Here is an 18,415-nt window from a genome sequence, read left to right as displayed (position 1 = left end):
GACCTGAGGACACTGGCCCCATGTGAACCCCAGGCCAAGTGGACTGTGTGGACACTGTGCCAAGCAGGCCATGGGCCGACCCCCCCCAGAGGGGTCCCGGGGTTGGGGGGACGTGTATGGTACTCATTCAGGGACTGGATGAGGGACATTTGGACCAACCCAGGAAGCTCAGGGGTATATGCTCCCCTCAAACTAGAACACCAAACCCCTGCCACAGGGTCAGTCCCCCCATGAGCCCCAGCAAAGTGTTCACAGGAGCAGCCCGTCTGCCTCGGAGCTGCTGCTGGGTTTGAACCGCGGCCTGTGAGCAGCCAAGGCTGACCCGACAGAAGCACCACAGACAGGTGGCTTTGAGGAAGAGAACTTGACCTTGTCACGGTCAGGAGGCCAGGGGAAGGCCCTGTCTGTCCATCATCGTCTGGGATGGCCCTGGGCTCTGAGCAGCTGCCTGCGGCAATACTCTTTGCCCCACTGCACAGGGGTCCTGCGTCTCCTATCCAGTGAGTCTCACGGGTGATTGAGGGCCTGCCCACCACACGTGGCTTCCTCCTTGGGTGGGTTGGCTGGAGAAACACCCAGGGACACTCATCTGCTCGTCGGAAAGAGCTTTGTGTCCAGAAGTAACTGTACCAAGCCAGCCCAGCCCAACTCAAGTCCATGGGTCCGACTGATTCTAGTCCCCAAGACCCTCTTCCAACTAAGAATGCAGGAAGGCCACGGGCCGGTGGGTGCAGAGACCGTGGATCTAAGGTCGATGTGAATGCTTTCAGGTTTGGGTGCCCCACATGGGGCCGGTCCTGGAGGCAGCACCGAGTCCAGTGTCCAGCAAGGAGGATGCTGTAGGGGCAGAGAGATCATCTCTGTTCTTGCTCTTACAGAAAGGCTCATGACATCAGGGCGGTGTCATCAGGCTGCGACTTGATTGACAAGTCTGACTCCACCCCTAGCCAGGAGTGTGCTTGAAGAACCCCTAGCCACACAGTCTCCCTGCCCAGCAAGCCTGGCCTGTTCCCCCGAGGGGTCACAGCCACAGGCCACAGCAGCCCGACACCTAACCATGATGCCACCAGGCTCCTAATCAATCGGTAATCATCAAGTCTATTTTATCATGATAAAAGGAATATAATCCATTAATAAACTCAAAAACCAAACTCACTGCCATCAAGTCAGTGCCGATGGGGCCCCGCAGGCCAGGGCAGAACTGCTCTGAGAACATGGAAGTAGACACCTCCTCTTTCTCCCCAGTGGGGCTGCTGGTTTTGAACTGCTGACCTTTCACGTCACAGCCCAATGCATAGCCACTAAGGCACCAGCGCTCCTCTGGGGAAGTGTGTGTGTGACACAGGTCACCCCGCTAGCCATTTCCTGGTGTAGCAGGAGTCACATTGACCAGGTTGCAAGTGAGCTTCATGACCCCTAATGGTCACTTCCGCTCCCTTCTGCCTAAGCCCTTGTCACCGGGCATGTGCCGCAGGGGGGCTTCCACAGTGCTGACCCCCTGAGCTGCAGGCCTTCCGTTCGGGGCAACTGCCCATGCTGTGGACACTTGCGTGGTGCCCACCCTTCATCATGGGCTGCCCCGCCACTCAGCTCTGTGGGCGGTGCTGTGTTGACCGCAGGGTCTCACGTCAGGTCACAGCAGCCTCACATCACCACGTGACTACCACGTGACGTCACTGCGTAACTGCCAGATGACATCGCTACGCAGTAAGGAAGATCGAAGAGGAGGTGATGGCTTTGCGTGGCAGTGCTGGGGAAGCATGTAGAAAGTTCCAGAACAAACACATCTGTCTCAGAAGAGGTGCGGCCAGAGGGCTCCTTAGGAGCTAGGGTGGCAGGCTTCCGCTCACAGACTTTGGGCGTGTCGCCAGGAGAGACCAGTCCCTGGAGAAGGACCTCGTGCCTGGTGAAGTGGAGGGGCACAGGGAGGAGAAAGGCCCTCGAGGAGATGGACGGACACGGCGGCTACAGCAGTGGGCTCCCACCTGTGGCCATTGGGAGGGTGATGCGGGACGGTCGAGGCTTTCTCCTGTTCTAAGTGGTTCTCTGAGTCAGAGCAGACTCCCCGGCACCTGGCAGAACCCACTGCCGAGAGACAGCATCACACAACTTCTGCAGCTGTGATTGCGTAACTGCCCAGCTGAGAACTCATACCATTACACAACTGCTGGGCCCAGCCGATGACACAGGACCTTCATATCCCAGCCACGCACATCTTGCACCTCCGTGCCCACTGCTGCCAGTGGGCACCGTGAACAGGCATAGCCCTCAGTAGACATTGCCGGATCATGAGGTGGACCATAAGCGAGCTGTGGCAGTGACATCATCTCCTGTCAACTTAAGCGAAGGGGTGGAGTCTGGCCTGTCAAGCAGGTCATAGCCAATCATACCTCTGTGTGGTCATGGCCTTCTCCTGAGGATTCTGGGAATTCCTGTCTTCCTCCCTGGAGCCGGGAGACATTCCTGTTGACAAAGCCACATGGAGGTATGCTGATGGAGCCAGAGCCCTGGAGCTAGAGGAGCCATGTGGAGACCCACGTAAGCTCTGAGATGCTTCCACCACCACTGGATCCACAAGACCCGCTGGTCTGTGATCTTCCTGCATTCAGCATCATTGTATGTGCTGCATGAGTCTGAAGAGGAATTTATGGATTGGTATCAGGCATATGGGCTAATATTGGACTTATGGACTAGACCTAGACTGAGCTGGGATGTTTTCTCAATATACAACTGCTCTTGGTTATGAAGCTCTCTCTTATGCACACACCAGTCTCCCTGGATTTTTTTTCTGTGGTCCACCTGGCCTCATACACAGGGAGTCAGCTCTGACCAAACCCCAGCCACTGAGTTGATTCCAACTCACAGGGAGCCCCTGTCAGGGAGCAGTCAGCCTCGTCCTCCTCCCTCGGAGCCGCTGATGCACTTGAACCACCACGTTTGCCTGTCCCTCGGCATGAGCTCAGGGGACATGGACGTGGCTGCTGCGAGTCTCACGTGAGTGGGATTCGTGCTTGAGCTCTCCTTGTCCCCATTCTCAGTGCCCATGCAACCACCAGTCTCTGGACTGTCCACACCTCCTGCCCATCAACCACCCACGAGAGCCCTGGCTGGGGAGGGGCCACACTTGAGGCCGGAGACGTGGGCCCCTCCCAGTGTCACAGCAAAACAGGAGGTCATTCTGCGCCTTCTGGGAGCCAGGCTCTGGGGCAGCAGGGACGGGGCAGGAGAGCAGGTCTTCCTGCCTTCCCAGACACTCAGGTGGAAAACTGTCCCCCAGAACCCCGTGTGGGCCTGGCCATCTGCTCCCACATAGAGAGCACCCCAGAAAGCCCTGTGGGCGAGTTCAACTGTGTCCCACAGGGTCACCGTGAGCCAGAGCCGACTCCCACAGCCACAGGGGTCCATGACGGAGCGTGGGGTGCATTCAAAGGAGCCCTCGTGGTGCAGTGTGCTAACCAGTGGGCCGCTAGCCACAAGGCCTGTGGTTCAAACCTACCAGCCTCTCCTCAGGAGAAAGATGAGGCTGTCTGTGTCTGCTCCCATGAAGACTGACAGCTTCAGAGACCCCGGAGTCAGTTCTACTCTGTCCCTTAGGGCAGCAGTGGGTTTTGTTTGGGTTTGAGGGGCTGGTGGTGTTTCCAAGGTCTTGTGCTAAATAAACAGCGTCCAACCCTCAAGCGTGAACAAGGGAGCTAGCTCCACAGGGTGGCCTTCCGTGGTCAGTGCAAACCTCCTGGCAAAACCAAAGCCAGCGTGCTGAGAGCCTGAACCAGCCACAGCCGAGACCCGGTCCCACACGTGTCTGTCTCCCTCCGCCCAGAATGGGAGCACTAGATCCAGCACACGGTGGTGACTCATGGGGACGGTGGGGGAGTGGCATCAAGGTGCATGCCAGCCCGGGAGGGGGTGTGACCCTGTGGCCACAGCACTGAGCTCTGACAAGCCCACAGCCAAGTGTATCACATTCTGCTGGTGCTGGTCCACCGTGAGCCAGAGTCGACTGACTGGCCAGCAGCGGACAAGAGGGGTGGGAAAGCAGGACGGGGGGGCCCTGCCTGCTGACAGATTGGGGGTATCAGGACCCTGCCTTGCCCCGGCTCACTGAGCTGTCTCAGCCTCCCCCTCCCATCAGCAGCCTGGGGCTGGCACCGTCCTCTGTGGGCAGCTTAGGCAAAGACACCCACCACCCTCGCAGCCCTTGGGTCAGTGCGGATCCACCAGGGCCCCACAGGCAGCTCAGCGGGCTCCCAGGCTGTGCAGCTTGGCGGGAGCAGCAGCCTCCTCTTTCTCCCAGGGAGCAGCTGGTGAGTCCATACCCCTGACCTTGTGGTTCCCCGCCGAGCACTTGAACACTGAGCTATGAGCGCCTCCACAGGCTTTGCGCTCACTCACTGCCACCCAGTGGACGGGGACTCCCAGCGACCTCACAGGACAGAGCGGGGCTGCCCCGTGGTGTCCTGGTGTCTGAGAGCATCACTCTCTACAGGAACAAGGAAGCCCCCTCTCTCTCCTGAGGAGTGGTGGATGAGCAGCCAGCGGGGAGTGGGCCAGACCAAGCTTTGTTTACAGCTTGGTGGCCGCTTCCTGGGAGATGAGTGAGGCTTATGGGAGCTTTTCCAGCATCAGGTAGTGGGTTGGGTGGGGTTGGGTGGGGTGGGGTGGGGTGGGGTGGGGTGAGAACACCAGGAAAGTCCTAGGGAGACACTCTCACATCGGCACGGTCCCCACACAAGCTCTCAGTGGGTGGTGACCCTGAGTCCAAGCCTCTGACTGCCTGCTGGGCCTCCTCCAAGGTGTGTGCTTCCAGGATGTCAGAGAAGGCTCTGGCTCCAGGATGTGGGTTTGGAAGGTGCTGGATTTCAAAGGAGGCTGGTCCTAGAAACGTCTTCTAAAATGTCTCAGAAACGTGGCCCACTCCACAGAGTTGCAATATTTGGGGGCTGCGCACGGCTGGGCTGGGCTAGGGCTAGGGCTAGGGCAGGGACTCATGTAGGGTGAGGCTGGGCTGGACATGGCAGGGCTGGGCAGGTCAGGAGCAGGGTTGGCACCTCCTTAGAGGCTGTGTGGCAGGCCCTCAGTGGGGGACCCCGGAGGGCACGCCCTGGCTCCTGCCGGCTCTGTGTGAATGAGTCTGTGTCTTCAGAACTTGGCTATGGTGTCATTTCTCCCCAGTGTCCCTTGCTGAGTGCTCGGACAAGAGTCCTGTGTCTTTGAGGAGGCCGCCGCCTCTCGCTCCTTTGCCCCCCCCCCCCCCGCCTCGCCTGACCTCAGCCTGCCCTGGCTGGCTGGTGCCTGTCCACAGTGCCACGCTTCAAGCAGAAAGCAGGTGTGGGTCCACCTGGACCACAGAACCCAGGGAGAGCTCAATGGGAGGCAGAATGGTGGGAACACATTGGAATGGGCACCATGGGAGTAGCCTCGGAGAGGGGGTGGATGCTGGAGGAGATGGACACTGGGGAGATGTATGCCGGGGTGATGGACATGGGGAACAGGGATGGATGCTATCAGGATGGACTCGGGGTGAAATGGACGTTGGGGCAATGGGTGCTGGGGGGAATGGAGCCTGTAGCATCTCGGGGAGGAGTTCTTTGGCCCCGCTTCCTAGATGGGGAAGTTCTGGCCCAAAGATCCTGAAGAACTCCTGCAGCAGGTCCGGCCCCAGAGTCTTTCTCCAGCCCTCCAAGACCCAGGCACCGGGGTGGTCTAAACAGTTAACACAAGTGGCTGCGGACCAAATGCCTGGCCAACCTGGACCGAAAGTTCTACCCTCTGAGATGGGGGTATGGCTACCCTCTGACCCTGAGGCCTCCAGGAGGCACAGTCAACTGGATGGCAGCTGGTCTGTCCAAGGCCCCCTGCCATGAACCTGGCATCAGACCTGGCCCCTGGCCCTGGATGCCTGCTGGCCTGAGCAGAAGGGGTCTGTAGGGTCCCGCTCCACTTTCTCGAGGGCTGGTGGCCAGGAGCTGTGGCCAGGCGGAGGACAGAGGCGTGGCCCTGTGTCTGGCTGGGGCTCAGGGATGTTGGCGGAGGGAAAGTGGGGAGGTGGCTCGGAGGGCAGCCTGCTGACAGCCCGCCCTATGTCCCCGGGTGGGGGACTTGGGAGTGTCCACCAGATGGGTAGAGAGGCTCTGCGCCAAGAGGAGGAAAGAGGAAAAATCCAGCCACGTAGGAAAACATCTCCAACCAGGGAGGGGCCGAGCCCGAGCCCGAGCCCAACCCCACCATCCCTGCAGGAGCTGCCCTGCCCTGGGCAGCACCACGTGGGGGTCAGGGGACAAGGCCATTAGCTACAAGGGGGCTGGGAGCTGTTGGGCCAGGGTCTTGTGCTGCCCTGGGAGCTGGGGGTGCAAGGGCTCAGCTCTGAATTCCTTATCTGTCCAGGAGATCTGTTATCCCAGACCCTTCATCTAATGCTCTGCAGACCTGCGAGCTTGGAGCAGGGGCATGTGCTGGAAGACGGTCCTGTTTTCCAGATGGGGAAGATGAAGGCCCAGAGAGGTGAGGCCACTGAGCTGCCGGGGTCCGGGGTCCCGAGCCCCTCCCCGATGTTGTTTCTGACACACAGGACCTAGGGCCCCATACCATGCAGACTGCCCAGAGCCACAGAGACAGGGCAGTGGTGGGCACCCTGACCGCACCTTCAGCCCCTCCTGTCCCTATAGGGAGTTAAACATAGCCCAAGTGCCCAGCAGCCACTCACCAAGGCCTGCCTCAGGGCCACCTGGCCACTTACTTTGAGCTGAGGTCCATCCCTGACTCTGGGGCACCTGGCATTGGCCTGGTGGAACGCTGGGTCACTCCCGACAAACAATGGGGTCCCAAAGATGCTTGCTCGCTGAGCCCTTCTACCCAGCCCCCAATGGCCCACACAGGCCTACTGTCTCCCAGGCACACCCCCAGTGTCTCTGGTAAGGGCTACCCACCCACACAGGAAGTCCCTGTCCTGCCCCCCACACCTGGGTTCCATGCTTCAGCCTGCCTGGAGGCTCCTGTTCCCAGAGCCAGGAGTATGCTCAGAATCATGGGAAATTCCTACCTCATCTTAATCAACAGCTGGGATGTACCCGACACACCTCGGAGCTCAGGGAGAGGTGGAAGGTCCCAGGCCCCCTGATGCTGACCGGCCGGTCCCCCTCTCTCTGGGCATCGGCAGAAGAGGAGAGTCCAGGGGCTGCCCCCCCCCACCTAAGTCGGCAGTACAGCCCCTCCGGGCCCCATGCACAGGCCCCTCTGTCAGGGACTCAGCTTCTGTGGCCCATGAGGAGGGCACTGTCCCGGCCACTGGTCCCAGGGACAGGATCCTGTCTCCACTGACACTCCAGAATTCAGTCCCCAGTGACCTGTCCCCTACCATACCCCTTGCTCTGAGTTCCACAGGTCCTCTCCACGCCCAGCCTCATCCTCCCCTCGCTCAGTGGAGGGGGCTACCCTGCCCCAAAGCTGCACAAGGCGGCTGGGGCGGGGTTTTGCTGATGATGGGGGGTGGTCCATGTCATTCCTCCACCCACAGGTGGCATCAACTCCTGAGAGCCTCAGCCACAGCTGGGTGCACAGAACCCCTCCCCGCCCATGGCAAGCGTCCCAGGAGCTTCCCCGTGGCTCTCATGGTGGCCTTGGCTGAGCTCTGCTTGCCTCTCCTCTCGGCAAAAGCCCCGTGAACCGCTGAGACTTTATTTGACTCCCATACAGTGGGTCGTCCCGCCTCCAAATACTTGGGGTTTTCCTGAGATCGATCTCTGAATTGATCTTGCCAGCTGGGTGTCGGGGTGCCATGCAATCCTGAGTGGGGTGTATCGCTGTGAAGGCCCCTGTGAGCTGAAGAAGGCTCTCCTGCTGCTGACTGGCATCCTGGAGGGTGAGGGAGCCCTGCCCATCTGTCCTCACCCATCTCCCTGGCTGCCAGCCTTGCTCCTGCTGGTGGTGCGGGTGCAAGGTCAGTGGTTCAAATCCCCCAGCCGCTCCTGAGGGAAAGATGAGCATTTGTTCCCGTCAAGCTATGCAGTCTCAGGACCTGCGACAGGGGTCACAGGGCATTAGAAACCTCTGGCAGGGTTTTGTTTTGGGGGCCCCACTGCCTCTCAAGGTCAGGCTTTCCCCCGCACCTTCATGGTGCCAGCCCCTCCAGGAGGCCCCTCTGGTCTCTCTCAGGCCTCTGCTCTTCCAGCTGCCACCTCACTGCCCTGTGCAGTTTGTCTGCTCGGGTGTGGTGTTGACTTGTCCTGGGCCATTGGATCCGGAGCTGGGATGCCACCTCTCTATCAGCACTTTTATGTCTTTATTCATAATCATTTTATTGGTGTGTCATCCACATATCAAACAGCACAGTTGTCCAATCATGTCTAAAAGAGTTGTATGATCATCCCCAGTTGACTTTAGAACCTTTTCTTCTTTCTTATATCACTGTTATCAGCTCTCTGTTTCTCCCTGACCTCCCCTGACACCCCCCCCCCAATAAACCACCAATCCAGGACTGTCTTTAGATTCACCTATCCTGGACAGAAAAATGCACCAAAAGGAACAACAACAATAGCAACAAAGCAAAGCAGAGGAAAATCTTAAGCAAAAAGGAACCAAAAACACATTCAAAGTTAGAAGGAATTTTAAAAGGGTCGACAGGGAGATCCAGTGATCAGGTGTTGAGTCGTGAACTAACGGCACTTGCAGTAATCCACTTCCTGGCGCACTGGGCGGCAGCCCGGCTCGCCCCAGCCCTGTTCTGCAGACAGAGGGCCCTCCCTGGAGTCTCCACCCACGGGCATGTCCCCTCCATGGCTTTTCTTAAATAACTGAGTCAACTTACAGTGGGCCACAGGGGCATTGTGTTAGTCTGGGTACTTTAGAGAAATAAATCCACAGAAACTCATGTATAAGAGAGAGTTTCACGTAAAGGGTAAGTCCATATCAAGAAAACACCCCAACCCAGTGCTGCCCAAACCCACAAATCAAACATTAATCCATATGTCCAACACCAATCAACAAAGTCCTCCTCCATCTTACAAACCAGGCACAATGATGCCGACTGCAGGAGGAAAGCCGAGTCAGTGAATGAGTAAGCATTTCAGCGCTGGCAGGGGTCTCCACATGGCTGCTCCAGCACTCAGGGCTGCATCAGGGTAGGTCCATGTGGCTTCTCCTCAGGGATGTTTTGCAGGAAGTGAGCCTTGCCAGCTGAAGCAGGGAACTGCAGCTGCACCCTGGTGCAACCATCACAAAGCAAGAGACCTGAGAACTAGAAAGGCAAGGCTCACTGAGCCATTTATCCTTCCGCCCTTCAATTAACCCCACTTGTGTTTATCAGCCAGGTTGGCACAATAAACTAACTAACTCAGGCATAAACTGCTTACATTGTAAACTAACTGCATCTGTCGTCACCAACTTTACAATGCTCTCTGAGAACAAGGCTGCTCACACCCCTGGCCCATGGTCAGGGGCATTCACTGTCCCCATGGGGACCCTGCAACTGGCTTTGAGGCTTCTGCTGCCGTCCACAGTCTTCTACAAACCAGGTGTCCACAATTTCAGCTGTCACCAGGTGCTTTTAGATGGCATCGCTTTCTGGAATGGATTCTATAACTGTCCCCTGCCCCCAGATTTCCAAAGCAACCTTTATTTCTTTTCATTAAAAATTGTATGGGGAGAGGGGGAGGGGGGAAAAAAGGGAAACCGAGCTGATTCCAGGAACCCAAGTGGAAGGTGAATTTTGAGAATGACGAGTGCAACAAATGTATGAGTGCTTTGCTCAATTGATGTATTATGGATTGTGATAAGAGTTGTATGAGCCCCAATAAAAAGATTTATTAACAAAAAATTGTAACAGTTTTTTGGTATAATTCACACACCATACTATCCTGTGGCTTAAACATATTAAAAAGGAGCCGAGTCATCGCCACAATTAAATTTAGAATCTTCTTCCTTCCTGTATTCCTTATCATAGCTCCCCATTTACCCCAACCTCCCCCGCGGTAATGCTCAGAAACTATTAATCCAATCATTAGCTCTATTCTGGAGTTTACGGAAAGAACATACCCCCAAAGGCCAAACCCAACAGAAATGACAAAACAGGAAGACCTCAATGGAAAAGAGAGCAGCAAACACTAGAAACTAAAGCAAATTTAAAAGGCATCAAAAGCAAGAGCAACTGCTAAAAGGTTACATTGTAACCTGCCCACATCTGCAATAATCAGTGTTACATTGTAACCTGCCCACATCTGCAATAATCAGTGCTACATTGTAACCTGCCCACATCTACAATAATCAGTGTTAAATTGTAACTGACCACATCTGCAATAATCAGTGTTACATTGTAACCCAACCACATCTGCTATAATCCACCTTCTGGGACGCAGTCTGCCTGACAGCAAGGCGGCTGCACCCACAGAGGGACCCTGCAAATAGTCTGCAAACCAGGTGCTCAGAGTTTAAGCCTTAATCCAACTCCTTACTTCTGATTGGGATCACATTGTTTACAACCTTGGAGTACACATGCTGGTGTGCTTCTTCCATGTGGACGTAGCTGACGCCTCACTTTGATGACTGCTGTTTTAAGACGAGCCTTTAAGACACACACACACACACACACACACAGCCGGTCACCATCTGGTTTCTTCACCACACTTGGCTATAGCACCCTTCTCTCCGGTGATCTCCTGTCCCATGTTATGGGTGAAGAATCAGGCTCAGAGAGGCTGACATCCGTCCTGAGGAGGCCCTGCCTCAGTGTCTGTCCCAGGCAGCGGACTGCTCAGGCCCTCGGATTCTGAGCCCATCAGCTGTCCCCTGGCAAACTGCCCCCACTCTCCCCTGACCCTGCCACGTGTGCAGGGAAAGCGAGGGCCAGTCAGGCCTCCCTTGCAGCCCCGGGAGCCGGCGCCAGGGGGCATCCTTGGCTCAGGGTTGCGCGGGGAGCACCCACGCTGGCCGGGACCCAGGTTCACAGGAAGGAGAAAGGAAAGGATGTCTTCTCGCCGTCTCCCCTGCGCGCAGTTGGTGGTGGTGCCACCTCGTCGGGTCCAAGCTCTAGTGACCCCTGCGACAGCTCGCAGACCTGCGCAGGAGTGCATGCGCGTATGCGAGTGAGCGAGCATGTGCGTGTATGTGTGCGCCCGCGCGAGTGTGCGCACGTGTACTGACACATACCTTCTCCATTCAACAACTTAGATGTACACATTTCCTTCCTTTCGATAGCCACTCAAACTGTGTTTAGGTCTGCAGTCCGGTAAGCAATAGGCAGGGTTTTATTATTTTTTTAATGAGTATTTTATTTGATTAAAACAATTTTTTGATCATTTTATTGGGGGCTCATACAACTCTTATCACACTCCATACATACATCAATTGTGTAAAGCACATTTGTACATTTGTTGCCCTCATCATTCTCAAAACATTTGCTCTCCACTTAAGCCCCTGGCATCAGCTCCTCATTTTCCTCCCTCCCTCTCCACTCCCCCTCCCTCATGAACTCTTGATAATTTATAAATTATTATTTTGTCACATCTTACACTGTCCAACATCTCCCTTCACCCACTTTTCTGTTGTCAGTCCCCCAGGGAAGGGGTTATATGTAGATCCTTGTAATCGGTTCACCCTCTCTACCCCACCCTCCTTTCAACCTCCCCGTATAGTCAATCTCAGCACTGGTCCTGAAGGAATCATCTGCCCTGGATTCCCTGTGTTTCCAGTTCCTATCTGTACCAGTGTATATCCTCTGGTCTAGCCAGATTTGTAAGGTAAAATTGGGGTCATGATAGTGGGTGGGGAGGAAGCATTTAGGAACTAGAGGAAAGTTGTATGTTTCATCATTGCTACACTGCACCCTGACTGGCTCGTCTCCTCCCTGCGACCCTTCTGTAAGGGGATATCCAGTGGCCTACAAATGGGCTTTGGGTCTCCACTCTACACTCCCCCTCACTCACAATGATATGATTTTTTGTTCTGATGATGCCTGATACCTGATTCCTTCGGCACCTCGTGATCACACAGGCTGCTGTGCTTCTTCCATGTGGGCTTTGTTGCTTCTGAGCTAGATGGCCGCTTGTCTACCTAATAGGCAGGGTTTTTAAGGCTGTGGCCTGTCCCGTTCTCTTTCAATTGATGTTCTTCGTGTTTATTACAGTCCCCTCTATGTGGAACGACGGTACTGCTCAGGTGAGCGACTGACCTGAAGAAGACTGCCCTGCACGCACTGTCCTTTTTAAAGCTCTGTTGACATAATTTGCCCCACACTGGTTTCTTCCCCTCGGAGCCCCGTGGGCTCCCTGAGGGTCAGGGGACAGGCTGCACTTCACTGGGGGTTTGTCAGAGTGTAGAGACCTGCCACAGGGCTGTAGAGGTCACCAACCCAGCCAGACCTTCAACCAGACCTGCCCCCAGCCCCCTGCCCCGCCATGGCTGGATTTGGGTCCCCAAAGGGCAGTGTGTCACCCACCTGTGGGAGTAGAGGTTCCTGGCTACGTTTGTCCCCTGATCCCCAAGTGTCCCATGCCTGTCACCTTTATGGGACCAGACACTGGAGTCTTCCTCTTGGGGAGTTGCTGGGGATGGGGGTGCAGCCTTGGTCAGCAGCTGAGCACTCCACTGTTGGGCCAAAGTGAGCCCACTGACGTCGAGTTGATTCCACTCCTGTCTGCCTGCGTAGGCTTCTGGAGCCTGGACATCACTACGGGAGCAGACAGCCTCGTCTCTCTCCAGCAGGGCAGCCGGGGGTTTGAGCTGCCAGCCTCTCGGTGATAGCCCATACCTCCTTACCCACGGTGCCTACATGTGCCACGTGACACGAGGCGAGTGATTTGCTGATTTTATTATAAGATGATAAAATATATAAACGTGATTGTGTGTACACAACTCAGTTTAAAAGCGGCTTACCCATGAACCACCAAAGAAGACTTGGTGCTCTAGGGCTGTTTGGGGTGATGATTGTACAACTCTTCTGGCTCCAACTGGGCTGGTGACATGTGTGCTGTGTGGATGATGTGCCAATAACACTGTACATAAGTAAGTAGATGACCTGGAACAGCCTTGGGGATAAACAAGTTCATCTCAAACAAACAAGACGAGGACAGTTGCCACGTTGGCCACTTTTCAGCGTGCAGTTCAGCCGAGCCCATCACATCGCCGTGTGGTTTGGTTTCAACTTTTCATCTCGACCGGGGGAGGTTGGAGTGCACACTGGCTCTCTATTCAAACGGCTCGTTCCGGTTCCTGTCCTTGATTGCAGTGCACACAATGTCACAGCCCCCTGCCCACTCCCCCCCCCAGCTTCCGGCTTTTATTCATCCTCTTTCCTGTCCCGTCTGCCTCTGGGCCCTGGTCCGGGGTGGGAGGAGGGGGCCTCCCTGGCGTGACTGCGCACCTTTCAGACCTGTCTTTACCTTCCGCTGACAGCTGATCCCGGGAGTGGCGAGCTTGATCCCAGGCTTTGGGGGTGTCTAAGGGCCAGAATTCTCAGGGTCCCACCTCCATCTTGATTGGGCCAGGAAACCTGTGGTTCTTACCGATTGAGTTTGGGCCCACCCTGCCCAGGAACCCTTAAGGTGATCCCACTCAGAGCAACTCACCCCTCCGAGGAATCCCACCATCTCCTAAGCCCCCTCCATTGTCATCCCTGGGAACAGAACTCACCTTCCTCCTTCTCCTCATCCTCCATTCTCCTCCTCACCCCCGCTCACAGCCCACTTGCCATCTCTGCCATCTCGGATCTGAAGGGCCCATTGAGTGTGGCCAGACGGCCAGGGACCGCTGGGGTCCAGAGTCTTTCTCTCAGAGCCGTGTTTCCAAGGTCCATCCGAACCATGGCATGTCAGGGGTCCTTTCTCTCTGTGCTGGGAAAGTCCATGTGGTGGGAAGGCCCTCCCGGCCGTGATCTGTCATCTGCTATGGGCCCGTGGGTATGTCCCCCCTCCCGCTGTGCTGCTGTGAACACTACAATAGTCCCTTCCAGTGTCCAGCTCAGTGCCGCCCTGTCGTCCTCTGAGTGGCACGGTCTCTGTGGAGGGGCTGTGGGGGCTGGGCTGACTAGTGCCCGCTCTGACCAGTGCGCACACAGGTGCATTTGCAGAACCCTGGAGGTTGGAGCTGAGGGGCCCATGGTCGAGTTATCTCACACCCTGCTCTCTGAGATGCTGCCCGACACCCCAGAACCCAGCACAGGTTGGCTGGGGGACCAAGCTTGTTCTTGACAGACATCTGGAGTCCAGCAGGGCTGGCCAAGCAGGGCACCCCCAGCAGGCTCAGGCTCCAGCAGGTGCTTCTGGGTGTCCTTGTGGGAGGTTGATGCCCCGGAAGGCCCACAGACCTGTTCCCCAGGGCACGGTGTCCTGGGGGCATCCTCTCCTCTGGGATGACCCTGATTGATAAACTCGAGCAGCCAGCCCTGCCTGGAGCCCTGCCCTTAAGTCCCACTTCTTCTGCTGAGCCGGCTGCTGAGGGTCTTCCTGGGGAGGGAAGGGAAGGGTCCTTGTCAGAGAAAAAGGCTCCTCCAGCCTGGTGGGGGTGGGGTGGGGGCAGAGCTGTGCCTGGTCCCAGAAGTGCAGCCCCCCCAGTGCAGATTCATGAGTTCCACTCTACAAACGTCTTCTTCTGGAATATTCTGTGCCCCCATGACCCATAGCTCCAGAGGTTTGTGAACCCAGCTTACCCACAGATGGCTCCTGGACTCGGGGCTGCCTGCCCCTCCTCTCGCCCCACCCCACCCTAGGCAGCCCTCCTCCCCCTGTAACTGCTGGCTGCACCTGAACCTCCCTCCAAGAGCCCCCTCCCCGAGATTCGTGACACCTGGCCTAGAGGGTCGGCATCACTGTTCTGAGCCCCAGGAGCCTGGTTGGTGCGGCTGTTTCTGGTGACGTTCGAGGCTTTGAGGCTGTCTACGCCTGCAACACCCCTTTTGCGCAGAACCTCCAGAAGCAGGAGGCCCAGCAAGAAGCCCCCCACCCCGAGCTGGCACTCTAACTCCCCAAGTCTCAGTTGCAAGAAGCACTGATGGCCAGACTTTGGACGTGTGGCCCCTGAAGAAGGACATCATGCAGGGGCGGTGTGAAAGAGAGGAAGGCCCTCGACTGGCTGGATGGACACAGAGGCTGCTGCAACCATGGGTCCGGGCTGGGCAGTTGCTATGGGTGAGGATTGACTTGAGGCCCTACCCACCACCAGTGGTGAGTGAGGGAATGGGCTTCTGCTTGTTAACGCCTGCCTCCACCCCCACCCCCGTGGGGCAGCTGTGTTATAGCAGCGGCTAAGAATCATGGCCCACAGGGGAGCCCAGGCCACATGAAATCAACAGTAGATGGTTCCCCAACTCTATGGCCGCAGTAATCAGCCTCCCCTTCCCCCTCCCACCCAGCCACGCCCTCGATCTTCCGACCATTCAGGACAGTGTCGGGGTGGAAGACCAAGGAGAACCCCCTTGTGGTGACATTGGCATGGATGTCTCTGTTGATGACAGATGGTCCCAAGACCCCAATGGAGGGGTTTCCCAGTATTAGCAACCCAATCCATACTGCACACACTATACTATACACAATCCCAAACTCTCCGCCACCCAGTGGGTGCTGACTCACAGCGCCTCTACAGGACAGGTGGAATTGTGCCTGGGGGGTTCTGAGACCAACTCTTTGCAGAAAGACAGCCTTGTCTTCCTCCCATGGAGCGGCTGGTGGTTTTGAACTGCTGACCTTGCTGTTAGCAGTCCATCTGTGAGGACCCACCTAACTCCCTAACATGCATCTTCCCCGAGCTCAGTTTCTCCATTTGCTGAGGCCGGTCTTGTCCACCCTCCTGGGGCCACTAGAGGCTGGATTGTGGGAACTCACTGCACCTGCACCCAGGCCAAGACAACTGTGCTGCCAGGGCTTGGGCCCGACCACGCAGAGGCGCCCAGACAATGCCTGGCTCTGAGGGTGGGCACTTGGTAACCATGGCAAGAGCCCTCCTGGCAGCGCTTGCCCAGAGCCGACTGCCTGCCTGGGTCACCGGGCCTGCAGCCTGGTTACCGCTTTGTCCCCTAGCTGGAGCCGGTCCCACACTAAGGGGCCCTGAATGGCTGTGCTCAGGAGGGGCGATGCTTACCACCGGGAAGCAAGAAACGGGGCTCATGGAGAGAGTTTGGGGCGACAGCAGGGCAGTGGAGCTGTCTGGGGTCCTGAAACGGAGCATACAGGGACTCTCCTTGTCCATGTCCCCCGCCTAGGCTCTGAGTGTCCCCTGTGGAAGGCACAGACTTGGTCCCAAGAAGGGGCAGGGGCCCTTGCTCCAGAGTTCCGGATGTCCCAGGCAGGTGGCCAGAGCACACTGGGACCCTCCTGCTCTGAATACCATCCTCCAGCCTCGGCTTTGCCCGCTCCCATCATCCTGTGGTGCCCCCTCCATTGCTGGACTGGGCATGTGCAGGGGTCTCTTCTGGGGTGGACAGAGCTGTCTGTGGGGGTTACAGTCTGCCCCAGAATCCTTTGAGCCAAGCCAAGGCTTATAAGCTCAAGGCAGCATCAAAAATTAACAAGGATGGTGGGGGCAGCAGTGTGAAGTCCTCAGGCTCCCCTCCAACTCCTGTGTCCCAGCAGGCCCCCTCCAAGGGAGCCCTTACACCCCATTCTCCACCAGTCCCCATCATCATCCTGTGTCCTGGTCCCCACCATCTCTCCCCTGTCCCCAGTGTCTTAGTCCCCATCCCCTGAGACTCAACACCTTACTGTCATTCTCACCTCCACTGCCCTTCCACCACTCTCTGACCTCTAGTTCCTGGGCCTGAACCAGCAGCCTGCTGTCTGACCTGCAGATCTGGACCCATGGGGCCCTGCTATCATGTGAGTCAGAGATGCCTCCAGCCTGATGCCTGGCCCATGAGTTTGGGACTGCCCAGCCTCCACCACCTACAACATGTGAGCTACCTCCTGGGGATATGTCTGCCGTCTGTCTGTGTGTGTGCACTTGCTGGTTTTGCATATCTCTAAAACCCAGTCTAAGACATTAGAGAAAGCATTCTCCTAGACATCTAGCCTCCTAATCTGTGAAAAATAAACCTCTGTTTATTGGAACCACCCCCTTGTGGTACTTCCGTTGCAGCAGCACCAGATGCCTGAGACCAATGCTCATCTGTCAAAACTTTGAGGAATGGGGAGTGGGTAAAAACGAGGAGCTGATGCCAGGGGCTTACGTGGAGAACAAATGTTTTGAGAATGATGAGGGTAACGAATGTACAAATGTGCTTTATACAATTGATGTATGTATGGATTGTGATGAGTTGTATGAGCCCCTAATAAAATGATTTTAAAAACTTTGGGGAGCATAAAGGAAAGACACAGGCTTTGCCTGTGGTCCCCAGCCCCCCTCCTGGGGACTTTACAGGGAGCCTTGGCAGCCATTATGGAGACAGAAACAGGAAATAGGTGGCCACAAGGTGACAGTCCTGGGGTGGTGGTGTGCACGCAGAAACCCTGGGGCACAGGGAGCTCTTGTAGCCTGGACGGATGTGGACGGTCCACTCATCATCTTGTTGAGGTGTCACTGAGGGATCCTCCCCAGCCCGCACTGTGAGCGACGCTGTCCGTCCGTCGGCCCCTCGGTCTGTCAGCCTGATGTCCTGGAAGCGGGTCACCAGGTCTTTCTTACTCTGCTCTCTCATGCAAGGTTTCCAAGGATGCAGACAGCCATGCCCTTCTCCCTCTGAGAACTGCCGACCTTGCTGCTGGAAGTCCAAGCCTGACCCCACAGCACCAAGGCTCCATCTGGAAGCTTCCAGGGAAGATGGGGGGCGGGAGGGGGCCTGCGCACGAGGTGCTCCTGTGTGGAAGGCATTAGTTTTTCACCTGAGCCGGTACCTAGGTGCCTGGTGATGCTGACAGCACCCTGCTTTGGCTCCCCTCCATAGCATCCCTGCCTTAGCCTCTGACCCCAGACCCAGGCTGCCCTGTGGAGGCCCAGAACACAGACCCTGGGGGATGGTGTAGGGGCTTGGGTGTTCAGAAAACTCTCTGCCGGCCAGTCTGTTCCTCACAGGCCCCAGCAGGCCTCAGAAGGAACTGGACTCTGGGAAGGGGCCCCCACCAAGAGGGGGAAAGCAGAGACCCTAAAGGGGTAGGAGCTGGCTACAGTCCCAGGGGACAGGCACCTGCTGGCTGGCCCCTTGCCAGCCTCTCAGAGTAGCCACCAGTGTTACAACAGGTCACAGACAACAGTGTGTTCAGACTTTTTTCAATCAGAAAGACTTGCCCACCTGGGACCCCACGTTGTGTGCTCAGAGGTGGAAGTCATTGAGGGGTGCGGCCCACACTTTCCTCCTAGCTGCCAGTCCCACTGGGCCCTCATGCCCTCCCCTCTGAAGGTCCCTGGGCCTGCCCTTGCCCTCCCACCCTCCACCCTCAGGTGCTCCATGGGGGCTGGGAGTCCACAGGCCCGGTGCGCTGGGGATCATGTGAGTGGTGTG

The sequence above is a fragment of the Tenrec ecaudatus genome, chromosome 12 (genome assembly GCF_050624435.1).
Source record: "Tenrec ecaudatus isolate mTenEca1 chromosome 12, mTenEca1.hap1, whole genome shotgun sequence".
Lineage (NCBI taxonomy): Eukaryota > Metazoa > Chordata > Mammalia > Afrosoricida > Tenrecidae > Tenrec > Tenrec ecaudatus.
Note: the sequence above shows the minus strand (reverse complement) of the source record.